Consider the following 16,062-nt stretch of genomic DNA (forward strand, 5'->3'; position numbering starts at 1 on the left):
AAAATATGTTTAATGGCATAGCTTGTCTTCGTTTAGTGCAGAAATGTCAACATTGAGTGCATAAAATCACTTCAAAGCCACATCCCTACATGTCAGAGATGAGACAGTTGTTATGCTGAAATAAAAATTACAGATCCATAGTTCAGAGAAAATAGCCAGACAAATAGCACAGTAGCTGGCGGGTATACCAGTAGCATTTTAGTCCAGATTTAAAATGACAGTGTATTATGTCAGAGACAAGAGTCAGAAATATTGTACAGACTGGCTGCAGATTATGTAAGCATTTTACTTGACTGCAATTGAAGAGGAAGGGATGAGAATTTTTTTATCATTGAATAAATATTACAGTGCTTTATGTCAGGGATAAGAGCCTAAAACATTGCACAGTGTATATCATGAAAGAGGTTTTACTAGTCTGCAATGGAAGGAGAAAAGTTTTTTGGTGAAATAAAAATGTCAGTGTATTATGGCAGAGACATAAGCCATAAATATTGTACAGACACACTGTAAATCATGCAAGTGTTTATACTAGGTCACTAGGTGTACAAGAGAAAGACAAGTCATGTTTTATCCAGCAATAAAATTACAGTGTATTATGTCAGAGACAAGAGTCAGAAATGTTGTACAGACTGGCTGCAGATTATGTACTGTAAGTATTTTTACTTGACTGCATTGGAAGATGGAGAGAAGGGGCAGTTTTCATCAAGAAATAAATATAACAGTGTACCACGTCAGAGATGAGAAATGTTTGCACCCACATGCTGCACATCAGGTAAAATGTTTTACTAGGCTGTAATGGAAGAATGAGTGATGAAGCAAAATTCAAGGTTAAATACAATTTAGAATATATGTTTAATGAAATATTGTACAGGCCCCATAATCATTATTTCAGAGAGACAGTAGCTACAAATGTTCTTGACTGATGGAGCACTAGAATTAACCAAAAAATAAATGACAAAAAGCACAACATAGCTTCCAGAAACATTATGTGCAGCACCTTCGCAGCAGAAGAGCAGCAGCAGAAGCAAGAGGTCTTGAACCTTGACAGTGCCAGAGTACTGGAATAAGGCAGGAGAGGCAACATGAGATGGTAATGTAGAAGGTCTGTAGTAGTGCTAGCAGATGGTTATGGTTTTAGGTCAGCAGCAGTAAAAAAGCTGGTAATGGTGGCAGGATATGGTAATGGTGGTAGGCCAGTGATGGTGGAAGGCAATGGTATAGCTGTAATAATGTTTTTGGGGTCATATTAAACAAATAAATGTAAAGTATAACTAAAGGCAAAACTTCTCTCACATGGAGATAAATTAAAACACCTATTAGGTAGTTATTGTTTTCTGTGTCTACGTTAGGGTGATTCACCCTCTCTATTTATCTTGTTTACCATTATTATTAAAAGTAAAATAACATTTTGGGTTCTCTCCAGAAAAGGAACAGAGGCGAAAGCCTTCATTGAGGACTTGGGGTGTCCCAAGGGAGTCCCTTAATTTGCAGGGATTTCCCCTCACTTCCTGTTTAGGCAGCATCAGCTGCAGGGGTTTGGTATATATTGCTGATTCAGCATTGGTTTAACTTTTGTCTGGAGACAGGTGGATTCTCTTCTGCCACAAAATCACCCACTTAACTAAATGCATGTTCTGAAAGGTCACGGGGCAGCCCAGCAGTTTGGTTGTACATTGAGCAAACTATGGACCGATGATCCATCTTGGACACCCAAATTTCAAGGAGGTCATTCACTCTAAGGGTGTACACAACCTCCCTCAAACCCATATAATCAAAGATCATATAGTTTATTATTATTATTATAATACAAGATTTATATAGCTCCAACAATTTGCACAGTTCTTTACAACATGAGTGTCACGAGGATCCTGCCAACAGTGGTCAGTCCGGACCTTCCGCCGCGCGTCCGCGGGTGCGCACCTGCGCGCCTGCGCGCGTGCGCGGGTGTGCACGCGCGGTCGTGCGCGTGTGTGCGCTAGTTGGCGCCAGGTGGGCTATTTAACTCAGTTGGTCACATCCAGTTCTTGCTGTCTGATCTACAGCGTGCGAGTACCCTGATTCTGAGAACCTGCCTTCTGTGACCTGTTGACCCGGCTTGTTTACCTACTGCTCCTGCTATCCGCCTGCATCTGACCCCGGCCTGCCTGACCTCCCCTCTGCTTGATCCTTCGGTGCCTTGCTGCCTGCCCGTTTACTGACCCGGCTCGTCCGACCATCCACCTGCTTGATCCTTGGTACCTTTGCTGACCACCTGACCTCCGACCTGGCTTGTCTGACTGCTCTGCTTCCAGCCTCCTGTTCCGGTGCCGTCTGCTGCTCTACCTCCAGTAGTGGTTCCAGCACCTGCCTGAAGTCCTGCCCCTGCCAGAGTTCCTGCATTGGTGTCCTGGTCCAGCCTCTCTGCCTGCCGCTCTGCTTCAGCTTCCTGCACCTGCCTGCTGATCCTGTTTCCCTCTTATTCCAGCCATCCTCTGATCCAGCTGTTGATCCTGCCAGACACTCGTGCCACTCTTGACTCTTGTGTTACCTGTACACACTACCAGGGCCCTAGAGTCGGAGCCGCAAGAGAGGTCTCCTCCTGCAAGTCGGGCTCTACCACCAGGTACGTGACAGTATCAGACAGCCATGACCGAGCCCGCGCAGGGAGCCTCTCCCATGGACGAACTTTGTTTGCATCTGGCTGGCCTCACCCAGGCTGTTAAGAGTCTCCAGGAGGGATACACTCGTTTGGAGGAAAAGGTCCAAGCTCTCACTTCACCCACAACCGCTCAGGGGCCTCTTCCGTCCGCTTCCGTCTCCAGCACCTCTTCTCCGACAGTGGTAATGTTGCCTCCCGAACCCAGGGTTCCCACGCCTGAAAAGTTTTCTGGAGAGCGAAGTAAATTCAGAGCATTCCAGAACTCTTGTGAACTGTACTTTGCCCTACAGCCTCGCACCTTCTCACTTGAGGCCACCAAGGTGGGATTCGTGGTGTCCTTGCTCCTGGGAGATCCTCAAGCTTGGGCTCATCGTTTGCTGGAACAGAAAGCAGAGGTCCTAACCAACCTGACCACCTTCTTTGATACGATGGCCCAGCTCTACGAGGACCCTCAACTCTCCACCACGGCTGAAGCCGCCCTGCATACCCTTCCACAGGGGCGTAGGGCCGTAGAGGACTATGTCGCTGAGTTCCGCCGTTGGAGTACATATACGGACTGGAATGATGCGGCCCTTCGTTACCAGTTTCGTATGGGGCTCTCAGACCCACTGAAAGATGAACTGGCTTGTGTGGGAGTCCCACAAACTCTGGATGCCCTGATTAATCTGGCCATTCAAATTGATCGACGGCTGAGGGAGCGAAGAGCTGAAAGAGGTGCTGGGTCTACTCGTCCCTCCTGGATGCTGCCTCGGGTACCTAACTACTCTCATCCGGCTCCCACTCCTAGTCCTGTTCCAGCACCTGATACTTCCGAACCTATGCAGCTCGGAGTCCTTCGCCCTGCTCTCACGATGGAGGAATGCCAATGTCGTCGGGTCAACAACTTGTGCCTTTACTGCGGGGAACCTGGGCACTATGTCAGGAACTGTCCTGCCAAGCTCCGTAAGTGCATGTCTGTCTCGTCTGGCTCTACTACTGCTTGGCTTAAGACCTCTTCTCACCTCGCCCTTTCTGTCTCGTTGCAGCTCCCAGGAAGGACTTTGCAGGTCCCCGCTATCATTGACTCGGGGGCTTGTAGCTGTTTCATGGACTCCTCTTTTGCCAGTAAACATCAAATCCCTTTGCTGTACAAGGCTCAAGGACTCTCTATCCACCTGGCCGATGGCTCAACAATAAAATCTGGACCAGTTACGCAAGAGACTACCCCCCTTTCAGTTTCTGTCTCCAATCTGCATCAGGAACTGCTTCGCTTGGACATTATCCCATCTCCTTTGTTTCCAATCATCCTTGGCATGCCATGGTTGCAGGCCCATAACCCTGCTATAAACTGGGTGACCGGGGAGATCACATTTTTCTCTCCTTATTGCCAGCAGTACTGTCTCCTGAAGAATCCTGGAGAATCCTCTGCCTTACTATGTCTGGACTCTGATTCTGAGCTTCGCCAAGCAGTTCCTGAAGTATATCATGACTACCTAGACGTCTTCAGTAAGAAGGGGGCGGAAACTCTGCCGCCCTATCGGGCATATGACTGCCCCATTGAACTCCTTCCCGGGGCTGAAATTCCCTTTGGCAGGATCTTTCCACTGACCGAACTGGAACAGGAGACTCTGAAAATGTACATAGACGAAAACCTGAAGAAAGGCTTCATTCGACCCTCCACTTCCCCAGCGGGTGCAGGCATCTTCTTTGTGGAAAAGAAAGACCATACCCTCCGGCCCTGCGTTGACTACAGAGAGTTAAATAAGATAACAGTAAAGAATCGATACCCGCTTCCTCTGGTACCAGAATTATTTCAGAGACTGGGAACTGCCTCTACTTTCACTAAGCTGGATCTCAGAGGGGCCTACAATCTGGTTCGTATCAGAAGTGGGGATGAGTGGAAGACAGCTTTTCGTACCCGCTTTGGGCATTTCGAATACCTGGTGATGCCCTTCGGATTGTGCAATGCTCCCGCTACCTTCCAGTATTTCATTAATGATGTTTTCCGGGACTATTTAGACTTGTTTGTCATTGTCTACCTAGACGATATCCTCATTTTTTCCCCTTCTCTGGACTCTCATCGCAAATATGTTAAATGTGTCCTGGACCGGCTCCGGCAACACGGGCTGTACGCCAAGGCTGAAAAATGTGCTTTTGAACAAGAAAGTATCTAATTTCTGGGCCTAGTTATTTCTGTAGAAGGAATTAGGATGGATCCACAAAAGATTTCTGCAATTCTTGACTGGCCAGCTCCCACTGACAAGAAAGGGGTCCAACGTTTTGTTGGCTTCGCCAATTTTTACAGGAAATTTATCAAGGGGTTCTCCGCTATCATCTGCCCAATCACGCAACTAACCAAGCAAGGGGTGCGTTTTCATTGGTCCCCGGAAGCTCAAGTCGCGTTCGAGTCCCTCAAGAGACTGTTTACCTCTGCGGATGTCTTAAAACATCCCGATTCTTCTCTACCATTTGTCCTGGAAGTAGACGCCTCAGAAATCGCTGTTGGAGCTGTCCTCTCCCAATGACAAGGTACCAAAGCTTCACTTTTTCCAGTTGCCTTCTTTTCCCGAAAGCTGTCCCCCGCGGAGAGGAATTATGACGTAGGTGATCGGGAATTACTGGCCATAAAATCTGCCCTGGAAGAATGGCGATACCTGTTAGAAGGAGCTGCTCATCCTATCCTGATCTACACAGATCACAAGAACCTGGAATACCTGAAGTCTGCAAAGAGGCTGAGACCGCGACAAGCTAGGTGGGCCCTGTTCTTTTCCAGGTTCTCATTCCATGTTACTTACCGGCCCGGCTCCAAGAACACGAAACCCGATGCCCTCTCAAGGATGTTTCACAAATCCGAAGAAACTTCGCCCCCTGACACTATCCTGGCCCCAGGGAACTTTCTCCTGCTACAGGAAGATCTGCTCTCGCGGTTGAAACAAGCTTCCATGGGGTCAACACCCACCGTTGGAACTGAGTTACAGGTCAGGGATGGACTGTTTTGGTACGGCAGCAAAATCTTTGTACCCGAATGATTACGGGTAGCCATTCTCGAACTTTGCCATGATCATGCACTAGCAGGGCACTTTGGTGCCTACAAGACTGCTGATCTTGTCCAGCGTACTTTCTGGTGGCCCCAAGTACTTAAGGACTGTAGGAGTTACGTGGAGTCCTGCACCACCTGTGCTCGGAGCAAAACCCGTAGGTCCAGAGCCTGGGGGTTACTGAAACCTCTGCCCATTCCAGACAGGCCTTGGAAGATGTTGTCTATGGACTTCATTGTCGACCTACCCCCTGCAGCTGGGCATACTGCCATCTTTGTGGTGGTAGATCGGCTGTCTAAAATGGCCCATTTCATTCCGATGAAAGGTACCCCCTCTGCTTCCGAGACTGCCCAGATGTTTATCAGGGAAATAATTAGACTTCATGGAATCCCGACCAATATAGTTTCTGACCGCGGAGTGCAATTTACCTTGCGGTTTTGGAAAGCGCTGTGTAAAGTCCTGGGAATTACGCTATCATTCTCCACCGCTTACCATCCTCAGACGAATGATCAGACCGAGAGGACCAATCAGACCCTCGAGCAATACCTGCGTTGTTTTTCATCCTTTTCTCAAGATGACTGGGTCACACTGCTTCCGTTGGCTGAATTTGCTTATAACAATTCCATGCATTCTGCTACCAAGCAAAGTCAGTTTTTTTGCTAATTATGGTTTTCATCCAGCTTTCCTTCCTAATTATATTCCCGAATGTTCTGTGCCAGCAGTCTTGGAAACTATAAATTTTTTCTCCTCGAAAAACCAATTATTACAGAAGACCATGGCAAGATTCCAGGAGCAGAATAAGGAAGTGTTCGACAGGAAGAAGCGTGGTGAATTGTTGCTCGAACCAGGTGACCGTGTATGGTTATCCTCTGCGAACCTTAGATTGTCTTGTCCTTCCAGGAAATTGGGTCCCAAATTCCTGGGCCCTTTCCCTGTAAAGAGGAGAATTAACGAGGTGGCTTATGAGCTGGAGCTCCCGGATTCACTCAAAATCCATCCTGTTTTTCACGTCTCCCTGTTGAAACCCTTTGTCCCCAATCCTTTTCCTGACCGGAATGTGAATCCTCCGGACCCTATAATAGTGAATGGGGAGGAAGAATTTGAAGTTGAAGCTATCCTGGATTGTAGGAAAAGGAATAACAAAGCTCAATTTTTAATTAAATGGAAAGGCTATGGCCCGGAGGAGAATTCTTGGGAGCCTGTGGAGAATATCCATGCAAAGACTTTAATCCAAACTTTCAGGAGATTGCACCCTGAAAGATGGGCCCGGTTGGGCATCCGGAGGCTGCCCCTTGAGGGGGGGCAATGTCACGAGGATCCTGCCAGCAGTGGTCAGTCCGGACCTTCCGCCGCGCGTCTGCGGGTGCGCGCGGGTGCGTCCGTGCGCGTATGTGCGCTAGTTGGCGCCAGGCGGGCTATTTAACTCAGTTGGTCACATCCAGTTCTTGCTGTCTGATCTACAGCGTGCGAGTACCCTGATTCTGAGAACCTGCCTTCTGTGACCTGTTGACCCGGCTTGTTTACCTACTGCTCCTGCTAGCCGCCTGCATCTGACCCCGGCCTGCCTGACCTCCCCTCTGCTTGATCCTTCGGTGCCTTGCTGCCTGCCCGTTTACCAACCCGGCTCGTCCGACCATCCACCTGCTTGATCCTTGGTACCTTCGCTGACCGCCTGACCTCCGACCCAGCTTGTCTGACTGCTCTGCTTCCAGCCTCCTGTTCCGGTGCCGTCTGCTGCTCTACCTCCAGTAGTGGTTCCAGCACCTGCCTGAAGTCCTGCCCCTGCCAGAGTTCCTGCATTGGTGTCCTGGTCCAGCCTCTCTGCCTGCCGCTCTGCTTCAGCTTCCTGCACCTGCCTGCTGATCCTGTTTCCCTCTTATTCCAGCCATCCTCTGATCCAGCTGTTGATCCTGCCAGACACTCGTGCCACTCTTGACTCTTGTGTTACCTGTACACACTACCAGGGCCCTAGAGTCGGAGCCGCAAGAGAGGTCTCCTCCTGCAAGTCGGGCTCTACCACCAGGTATGTGACAAAGAGGGTAGATAGTACAGTCACAATACAATTTAATACAGGAGGAATCAGAGGAACCTGCTCATTAGTGGTCTAGTGATACAAAAGGTAATAGCTGTGGGGGATGAGTTGATGGAGAAAATAAAAGTATAGTTGTTATTTGTGTGTAGAATAGGCTTCTCTGAAGAAAAGGGTTTTCAGGGATCGTCTAAAAGCGAACAGAGTAGGGGATAGTAAGATTGAGGTAGGGAGTTCCATAGGATGGGAGAGGCTTGTGAAAAGTCCTGGAGGTGAGCATTGGAGGAGGTGACAAGTGAGCTAGACAGCAGGAGGTCTTTGGAGGAGTGAAGAGAGCAATTAGGTTGGAATTTTGAGACAAGGTTAGTGATGTAGCTGAGTTGTGGATGGCTTTGTAAGTTGTTGATAGTATTTTGAATGTAGTTAGTTGTGTGAGCGAGAGCAAGTGGAGGGACTGACCGAGAGGAGTAGCAAACACTGAACTGTTGGTAAGGTGGATGAATCTGGCAGCAGCAGCATTCATGATGGACTAAGGGGGGATAGCCAATGTAAAGGTAATCCAGTAAAGAGGGAGTGGGAGTAGTCAAGGAGGGAGATAACCAGAGAGTAGACATGGGCGCTGTCAATAAATTTGTTTCGTTCCGTTCCGTTCCGGTTCGTGTTAGAATTAATTCGTACTTCGTATTTCGTGTCCGAAATTCAATTTCAATTCGTACGAAATACGAATAGTCGTTAGATTCGTTAACTTGTACGAACGTTCTTTACGATGAATTTAAAGGAAAAAATATATACCTCAATATGACAATATGTCCAAATTTCGTTACTACGGAAACAACATGTGACTTGGTTGACCAATCAGAGGTTTTTGTCATGGTTATGCAATAGTTTGTCTGCTTACCTGTTCCCATGTGTTCATCTAGAGACCAGCCGACCCTCACCTGTCTGCTTTTGTATCCATCCTCTGGCATGGCTCCACCCTAGCTCCTATCAGGGAGCTCTATATTAACCTGTGTACTGCAGGCCAGCCTTGCTGATCAACCTTTGTGTGTTAGCTTCCTGTTTCCTGCCGTGTGCTCTTCTACTGTTTTCCGTTACCGACTTTGGAGTGTCTTTGACTATCCCTGTTTGCCTGTGATCCTGACCTGTTGACGTGTCCCCGACTATTCTTGTCTGCTTGTGGCCCCGACCTTGGCTTTGTCCCTCACCATCCCTATCCTCCTGTTGCCTACTGTGGGTGTGAGCTGGGGGAACCTGGGGGTCAGTTGCAGCCAAGTCCATCCTCACCACTAGAGGCGCTAGTGAACACCTGCTGGCTCTTAGACTCCGCGCCCCAGGGAATCTTACGCTCTAACCCCAGTGGGATCTGTCCCCCGTCTGCAGCAGTCAGCCGTAGGGTCCACAACCTTGCGGTGCACTCCTGATCCCTACGGTGTGCACCTGTCACCTCGCCTCAAGGTGACCTGACAGTTTTCTTTTGCTGCTGAGGCCTACAGGGCAGGCCTGATCATGTGACTTCCCTTTGTGGGTTAGTTAGTGTAGTGGAGCAGATCACACGATTATTTGTCTGTGCATCTGAGCGAATATCTTTGCAATCCTTAGTTTTTCATTGTTCATTTTAGTTTATATCTGTTGTAGTTTGCAAGTGTATCATCTGTTAGTGTTTAGTTTCTGGTTTTATTCATTTTTTGGTTGGTTTTGAGAGATCATTTTGTTTTTCATTTCTTGTTTCATTTAGTTCATATTTTGTTATTTTCTGTTTGTCTAATATTTTTTTTGTACATTTGGTGATTTTGGTGTTAGTTTGCTGCAATCAAAATCATATTTTTTTTTGTCTACATTTTTCTAATTTGAGATTCGTACGAAACGCATCGCACATGTCTACCAGAGAGTGGGTTAGGAGCTTTGTGGTGTTATTGGTTAGAAAGGGGCATATTTTGGAAATGTTGCGTAGGTTGAGGCAGCAAGATTTGGACAGCGATTGGGTGTGGACTGAAAGGATAGTTCAGGGTCGAGGATTACACCTATAACTCTGGCACGTGGGGAGGGTTTGATAGTTGTGCCATCAAACTTGGCAAGAAAAGCCTTAATCTAGGCTTACCTGTAGGTCAAAGTGGTTTGTAAGGGTTTACAACCACTTTAAGCAGCCTATATACTTTTCATTCAACCTGCAAAAAATTACATAAATCCCCCATCCTCACACTTAATTTGCAATGAAATCCTCCCCGCTTAGGTACTTTATTCTGAAAGCGAAATGTCAGAATATACTGATCTGAGCTAAAAGGTTTAGCCAGCAGCTAAAACCCCAGAGTGTGGCTGTACAGAAGTAGATCTGGTATAGTATAGGACAGTGATGGCGAACCTTGGCACCCCAGATGTTTTGGAACTACATTTCCCATGATGCTCCACTACACTGCAGAGTGCCAGAGCATCATGGGAAATGTAGTTCCAAAACATCTAGGGTGCCAAGGTTCGCCATCACTGGTATAGGATGTCTGTTCTTATTAGATCTCTCTAATCCATAGGAATTTTTTTTAACCGAGTAGATTTCAGCCTCTGTAGGGAAATCAGAGGTAATAATTCCTACTCTATGAACCAAGATAAAGGGATTTCTAGGTCCTGTGAAAGGTTTCAGTATTTGTGGAACATAAAGCAAGAGGGCTGAAAGCAAATGGCAATGTGCTTTCATTAAAACTTCAGTTTCCAACCTTCCCTAGCCCACCAGATTTACATTTAAAAAAATCCTTTTCCCAGCTTCATACTTGCTTAAGGAGTACAACTGCAACCTGCTGCAGTGTCCTGCCTAGACCTAACTAGTCTTAAAGTGGGAGTAAACCCAGTTTCAAAAAACACTGAAATGCTAACTTTCACATTGGTTGTGCTCTCAACCAAACTTTCAAACCATCCAATGGCTGGTTTCATAACTGATCACATGTGCAGCATTATGGCAGTTGAAGAATCATTAGAGGCCAAGATGGCAGCTTCCTTGATTGAAAATGATAGAAGGGTTTACTTCCACTTTAACAATGTTTATTCTCCCCTCCTAACACCTATGCTGATTAACCTGTGTAAAAAAGATACACTGATTAGTCAGCTTAGGTGTTGGGGCGGGGGGGGCATTTTTGGGACTAGTTTGCTTTCAGCGTGAATTCTACTTTCACTCTCAGGAGCCTCCCCCATAGTTTGAGTCCCCCCATTTCCCTGGCCAATTGGAGAACCTCTTTATCTCTAAGAAAATCTTTATACAGTACATATCCTTCTTGCAGGGGCCTATGGTCTGGTCCAATGATGTTACCGGTCCTCCTTTTGCTTTTCATTCCCCTGGAATTAGGTGCAACCTAAAATGCAGGGACTTGATGCCCTGAGCTCACAGCAAGTGGTTCAAATTATGCTAGCACCATTCAAACCTATAGACATCTCTAAAGAGGGAGTAGATATAGCAGATGGACTTTCTGGAGCTGATGGAGGACCCAATTTTTTTTTTTACCTAAGCTGGAATTGGGCTTTAATATCCTGCATCTGAAAGCTTCCAAATTGCTGGCTGAACTGAACCCCTATAGATCTATATTGGCCATGCTCTGAGTTGCCCAACGCTGGCAAGATGGCCCTATATAAAAGCACGTGGGCTTGTAGCTGTGGCTAGTTCTTGAGAATTTTTTATTTTTTTGGGGAGCGTGGCCGGTAGCCGAGGAGATGGCAGTGTGAGGAGAGAGCTCCCGGAGCATCCATTGCAGTCCAGCGACTGTAAGCAGCGCCAGACGGCACTGTGAGAAGATTCCGACTACCCACCACCCCAGCTAACCTCAGCCAGCAATATGAACGAAAGAAAAAGTGGGAGGGGACCAAAAAAGCTGACAGGTTTCTTTAGCATGGAAGCTCGTGGGTCCCAAGATGGCGACGAGGCCTACAACTCGCGGTGAGGCTGCGGCCGTGGTGGAGTCGAACGGACCACAATTAAAGACAGCCGGTACCAGGCATCATCCCCGGGGTACAACAGCAGACTCTTCCCAGGAGAATCGCTGGTGCAAAGCCCACAAGAAGCATCACAAAAGCGATCGGTGGACCACAAGTATCCAGGTGAGCAAGGGGGACATGATGTGTCACAGGACAGCACTAAAGAGTTCATAGAATAAATGCATGACTTCCCCACCCTGGACCAACCATTAACTGACACTCAAATGAAAGATATGTTAGTGACTCTTAGGGGCTCCCTGCACAAGGACTTGATGGAATCTACAACTCATCTGAAAGCTGACAGCCATAAGAGACAGAGTATCCCATACTGAGGACAAGATGGGGGAGTTTGCTACAGCCCACAATGAGCTTGTAGATGCTATACAATGAGGCTGAGGATGAAATTCAAGCGGTCAAAAGTAAAATGGCAGATTTAGAAGACCGCAGTAGAAGAAACAATGTAAAGCAGAGAGAGGTGACTGAGGATGTACTGCCTGCAGATCTCAGGAAATATGTGCAGAAATTCTTAGCTACTCTGCTACCAGAGACACTAGAGGGGGAGGTGATTGTAGATCGTGCACATCGTCTACCAAAGCCAAAGCACCTACCTGATAAAGTCCCCAGAGATGTTATTGAACGCATCCATTTTTTTCATGTGAAAGACGGTCTGATGAGATTCTCCAGGAAACACTCCCCACTACCTGATCCATATGCTGATATCTCTGTATACTCTGACATCTCGCAATACACCATGCAGGCCCGCAGGAATTTGGCAACGCTGACAAAACTCCTGCAAAACCATAAAATTCCTTACACTTGGGGATTTCCTACTAAAATCTTAGTCACGAAAGACAACAAAACATTTGTCATAACCAACCTTGAAAATGGATTAAAGCTAGCCAGGCAATGGCAACTTCTCCTGGAAGATGAGGATCCCCGAACTCCGTCAACCCCTCATAAACTCCTCCAGGAGTGGCAAAAAACTATCCATGGGAAATGAAGGTAGTAACCTTCACAGAAGAAAGCTCTTCTCACAGTATACATACACCTTAGGCACTGGTTCTTGGGAGCCCCCTAATGTGCAGAAGCGAAAGATTTTCGCACTTATTGTTTTGTTATGCTCGTTGCACTTGTTTTTTTTGTTATTTTTCTTTCAGTTCTCTTTACTACACATGCACCACTAAGCTGCAAAGCAAACTTGCCCAGAACACTATATGAAAGTACAGATCAAATGGAAGTAACCAGGAATGCAACCTACCAGCACTTCGACTCCTACCCAATGCTGCCACCTACAGGTAAAAGGAAAATATTACACTGTACATTTATTGCTGTTGGTACACATTAAGGCTCGGTTCACACCAGACGCGGCACGACCTGCCGCGACCTCAGCGGCGACTTGCAAAATGACTTCTGTATAGAAGTCAATGCAAGTCGCCCGAGGTCGCCGCAAAAGTAGTACAGGAACCTTTTTTCTAAGTCGGAGCGACTCGAGTCGCTCCTACTAGAACGGTTCCATAGTACAGAACGGGGGCGACTGGTGTGAACCGAGCCTTAGCATTGATCCCAGGGACTAAAAATGACCATTTAATTAATCTCTATTAATGCAAACAGGTTAAACAGCCCATTCAAAAGGAGAGCATTATGGCAGGAAGCAAAAAAGCTAAAAGGAGACATACTGTGTGTTCAGGAGACCCACTTTTCCAGAAATAACCAACCCAAATGCACGGATAAATCCTATCCACATATGTTTCAGGCATGCGCCACATCCAAGAAAAGAGGCACACTAATCGCAGTAAATAAAAATGTAGCATTCACCCAGCACAAAGTCATACTGGACTCAAAAGGAAGATACATCATCCTGATATGTGAGCTAAACAACACGTTGTACACTATCGTTAACCTATATGCACCCAATACAGGACAAGCTTCATTCTTAAAATCTCTATACCAGCGGATACAAAAACACAGTAGAGGCGCTCTTCTACTATGTAGAGACTTTAATTGTGTAAGGGATAAGTCCGTGGACTGCTCCTCCCCTAAAGGTATACACAGGTACGAGCTCAGAACAATGACACCTGGAGATGCATGAATACCTCTGAGCGTGGCTATACCCATTTTTCAGCCCCACATAGCTCCTACTCCAGGATTGACTTGATTATTTCGGATCTAGCCCTCTTGTAATGGACCATTCAAGCAAAGATTCACAATATAACGTGGTCAGATCACGCTCCAGTGTCTATCACCATTAACGAACAGCATTCCTATAGCCCTGTCTATTTATGGAGGAACAATACGGCATTACTTTCTAACCTACAGCACAAGGGTCACTTATCTACCAGAATTGTGGAATATTTTGAACTTAATGATAATGCAGAAACTAATGTAATGCATCTTTGGTGTGCTCATAAGGCATATAGTAAGGGTTTGCTGATACAAACTGCAGCAAGGGAAAAGAGGCAAAAGGCTACCAAAATGGTTAATCTCATGTCTACTCTTAACAGATTAGAAATTCAAAACAAAAAAAACACCCTCCCTTTCCATCACAAGAAATATCCTAGAGCATAGACAAAAAATTAGAGAGACACTGATAGAGGAGCACAAAAACTCACTAAAACGCTACAAAGCTACCTATTATGCTCAGGACAACAAAGCTGGACAGCTGCTAGCAAACTATGGAAACTACGGAAAAAACAGCAACACTCTAGACTGACTCATATAACTGACCCGCATACAGGGCAAACAGTGTTTCACCCAACCCAAATAGCTAACGCCTTTCAAAAATATTACAGTGACCTATACAACTTAACATCAGATCCTAACACCCCACAACCTAATGCACATAATATAAATTCTTTTCTAGACTCAGTTAAGCTACCCACACTTAACAAAGCCAACCTAGAATTTTTAAATTCCCCAATTTCAGAGCAGGAAATTCTAACTACAATCAACAAACTCCAATTATCTAAATCACCAGGCAGCGAGTACTATCAAGCTTTGGCTACAATTCTTACGCCACACTTACAAAAATTATTTACATATGCCGCCTCAACTGCCTCCTTTCCCGAAGAGATGCTGCAAGCCACTATTATTGCCTTACCTAAGCCAGGGAAGAGGCCGGACTGCCCCCAAAATTATAGGCCAATTTCGCTGTTAAACACTGACTTAAACATTTACGCAAAAATACTCGCAAACCGTTTAGCCTTGGTCACACCCCATCTGGTTAAACCAGATCAGGTGGGCTTTTTGAAAGGCCGACATGCACCTGACAGCACTCGCAGATTATATAATTGTTACAAGTGTCTGAGTCCAGAGGAACCCCCACTGTATTACTGACACTAGACGCCGAAAAGGCATTTGGTAGAGTACATTTGGGGTTCCTGGACGCGACTCTTAAAAAATTTGGTCTGGAAAGCACAATACTCACAGCAATCATGGCTCTATACTCTAAGCCCACAGCATGAGTTTTCAACTCCAATGTCCTATAAGACAAATTCTGCATTACTAACGACACTCGCCACGGGTGTCCACTGATATTCACCCTCATCATGGAGCCTCTGACGGAGGCCGTTAGATCTTGCGACTCCATCTGTGGTATAGATGTAGGTAACTACTCCCACAAAATTGGGTTATTTGCTGACGATGCTGTCTTAACACTAACCAGTCCAGCCTCCTAACTATACAAGCTACAAACCATTCTAGATGACTTTGTGGCAGCATCCTACTACAAATTGAACTCCAATAAGACTTCTATCCTACGGATTGGGGTATCCAATACAACGAAAAACCAAATCAAAATTCTTTCCCATTTCAATGGGTTCCGCAACATTTAACGTACCTAGGAGTCACATTGGCAATACCAACAGCAGACACTTATGCAACCAACTTCCCCAAACTACTAGGAGTAATTAAACAAGATCTTCAGCACATAGCAAATTATGAATTATCATGGGTGGACAGGATAGCAGATGACCCTGCTACCTAAAATCATATATTACTTCAGGACTATACCCATAACGGTCCCAGAACAATTCTTTAAAGAAGGAAATAAACTATTTAGGAACTTCATATGGGGTAAAAAGATGTGTAAGATCTCATATACTATGTTACTGAAACGCAAATCCAATGGGAGAGTTAACTTCCCCAATATCAAAAACTACTACTATGCAGCTCGTCTAGACCAGACGAAAGCATGGGTTGACACCAAAACTGATAAGCTGTGGGTTGGGATCGAGGGGAGAATGGTGGGCAATAGTGATTTGTCTGCGTTGCTCTTGTTGAGTCTGACCCTGAACCGATCCATAAACCTTTTTCATCTATAGATGCCACATTAGCAGCGTGGAACTATTTACATAGTATAGTGAATGAATGAATGAGATATTTGTATAGCGCTCAACGTGAACTGAATCGCCTCAAGTACCTCCTGACAC

This window comes from Lithobates pipiens, unplaced genomic scaffold, assembly GCF_037356315.1.
Source record: "Lithobates pipiens isolate NorthernLeopardFrog02 unplaced genomic scaffold, aLitPip1_a1.2 Scaffold_18, whole genome shotgun sequence".
Lineage (NCBI taxonomy): Eukaryota > Metazoa > Chordata > Amphibia > Anura > Ranidae > Lithobates > Lithobates pipiens.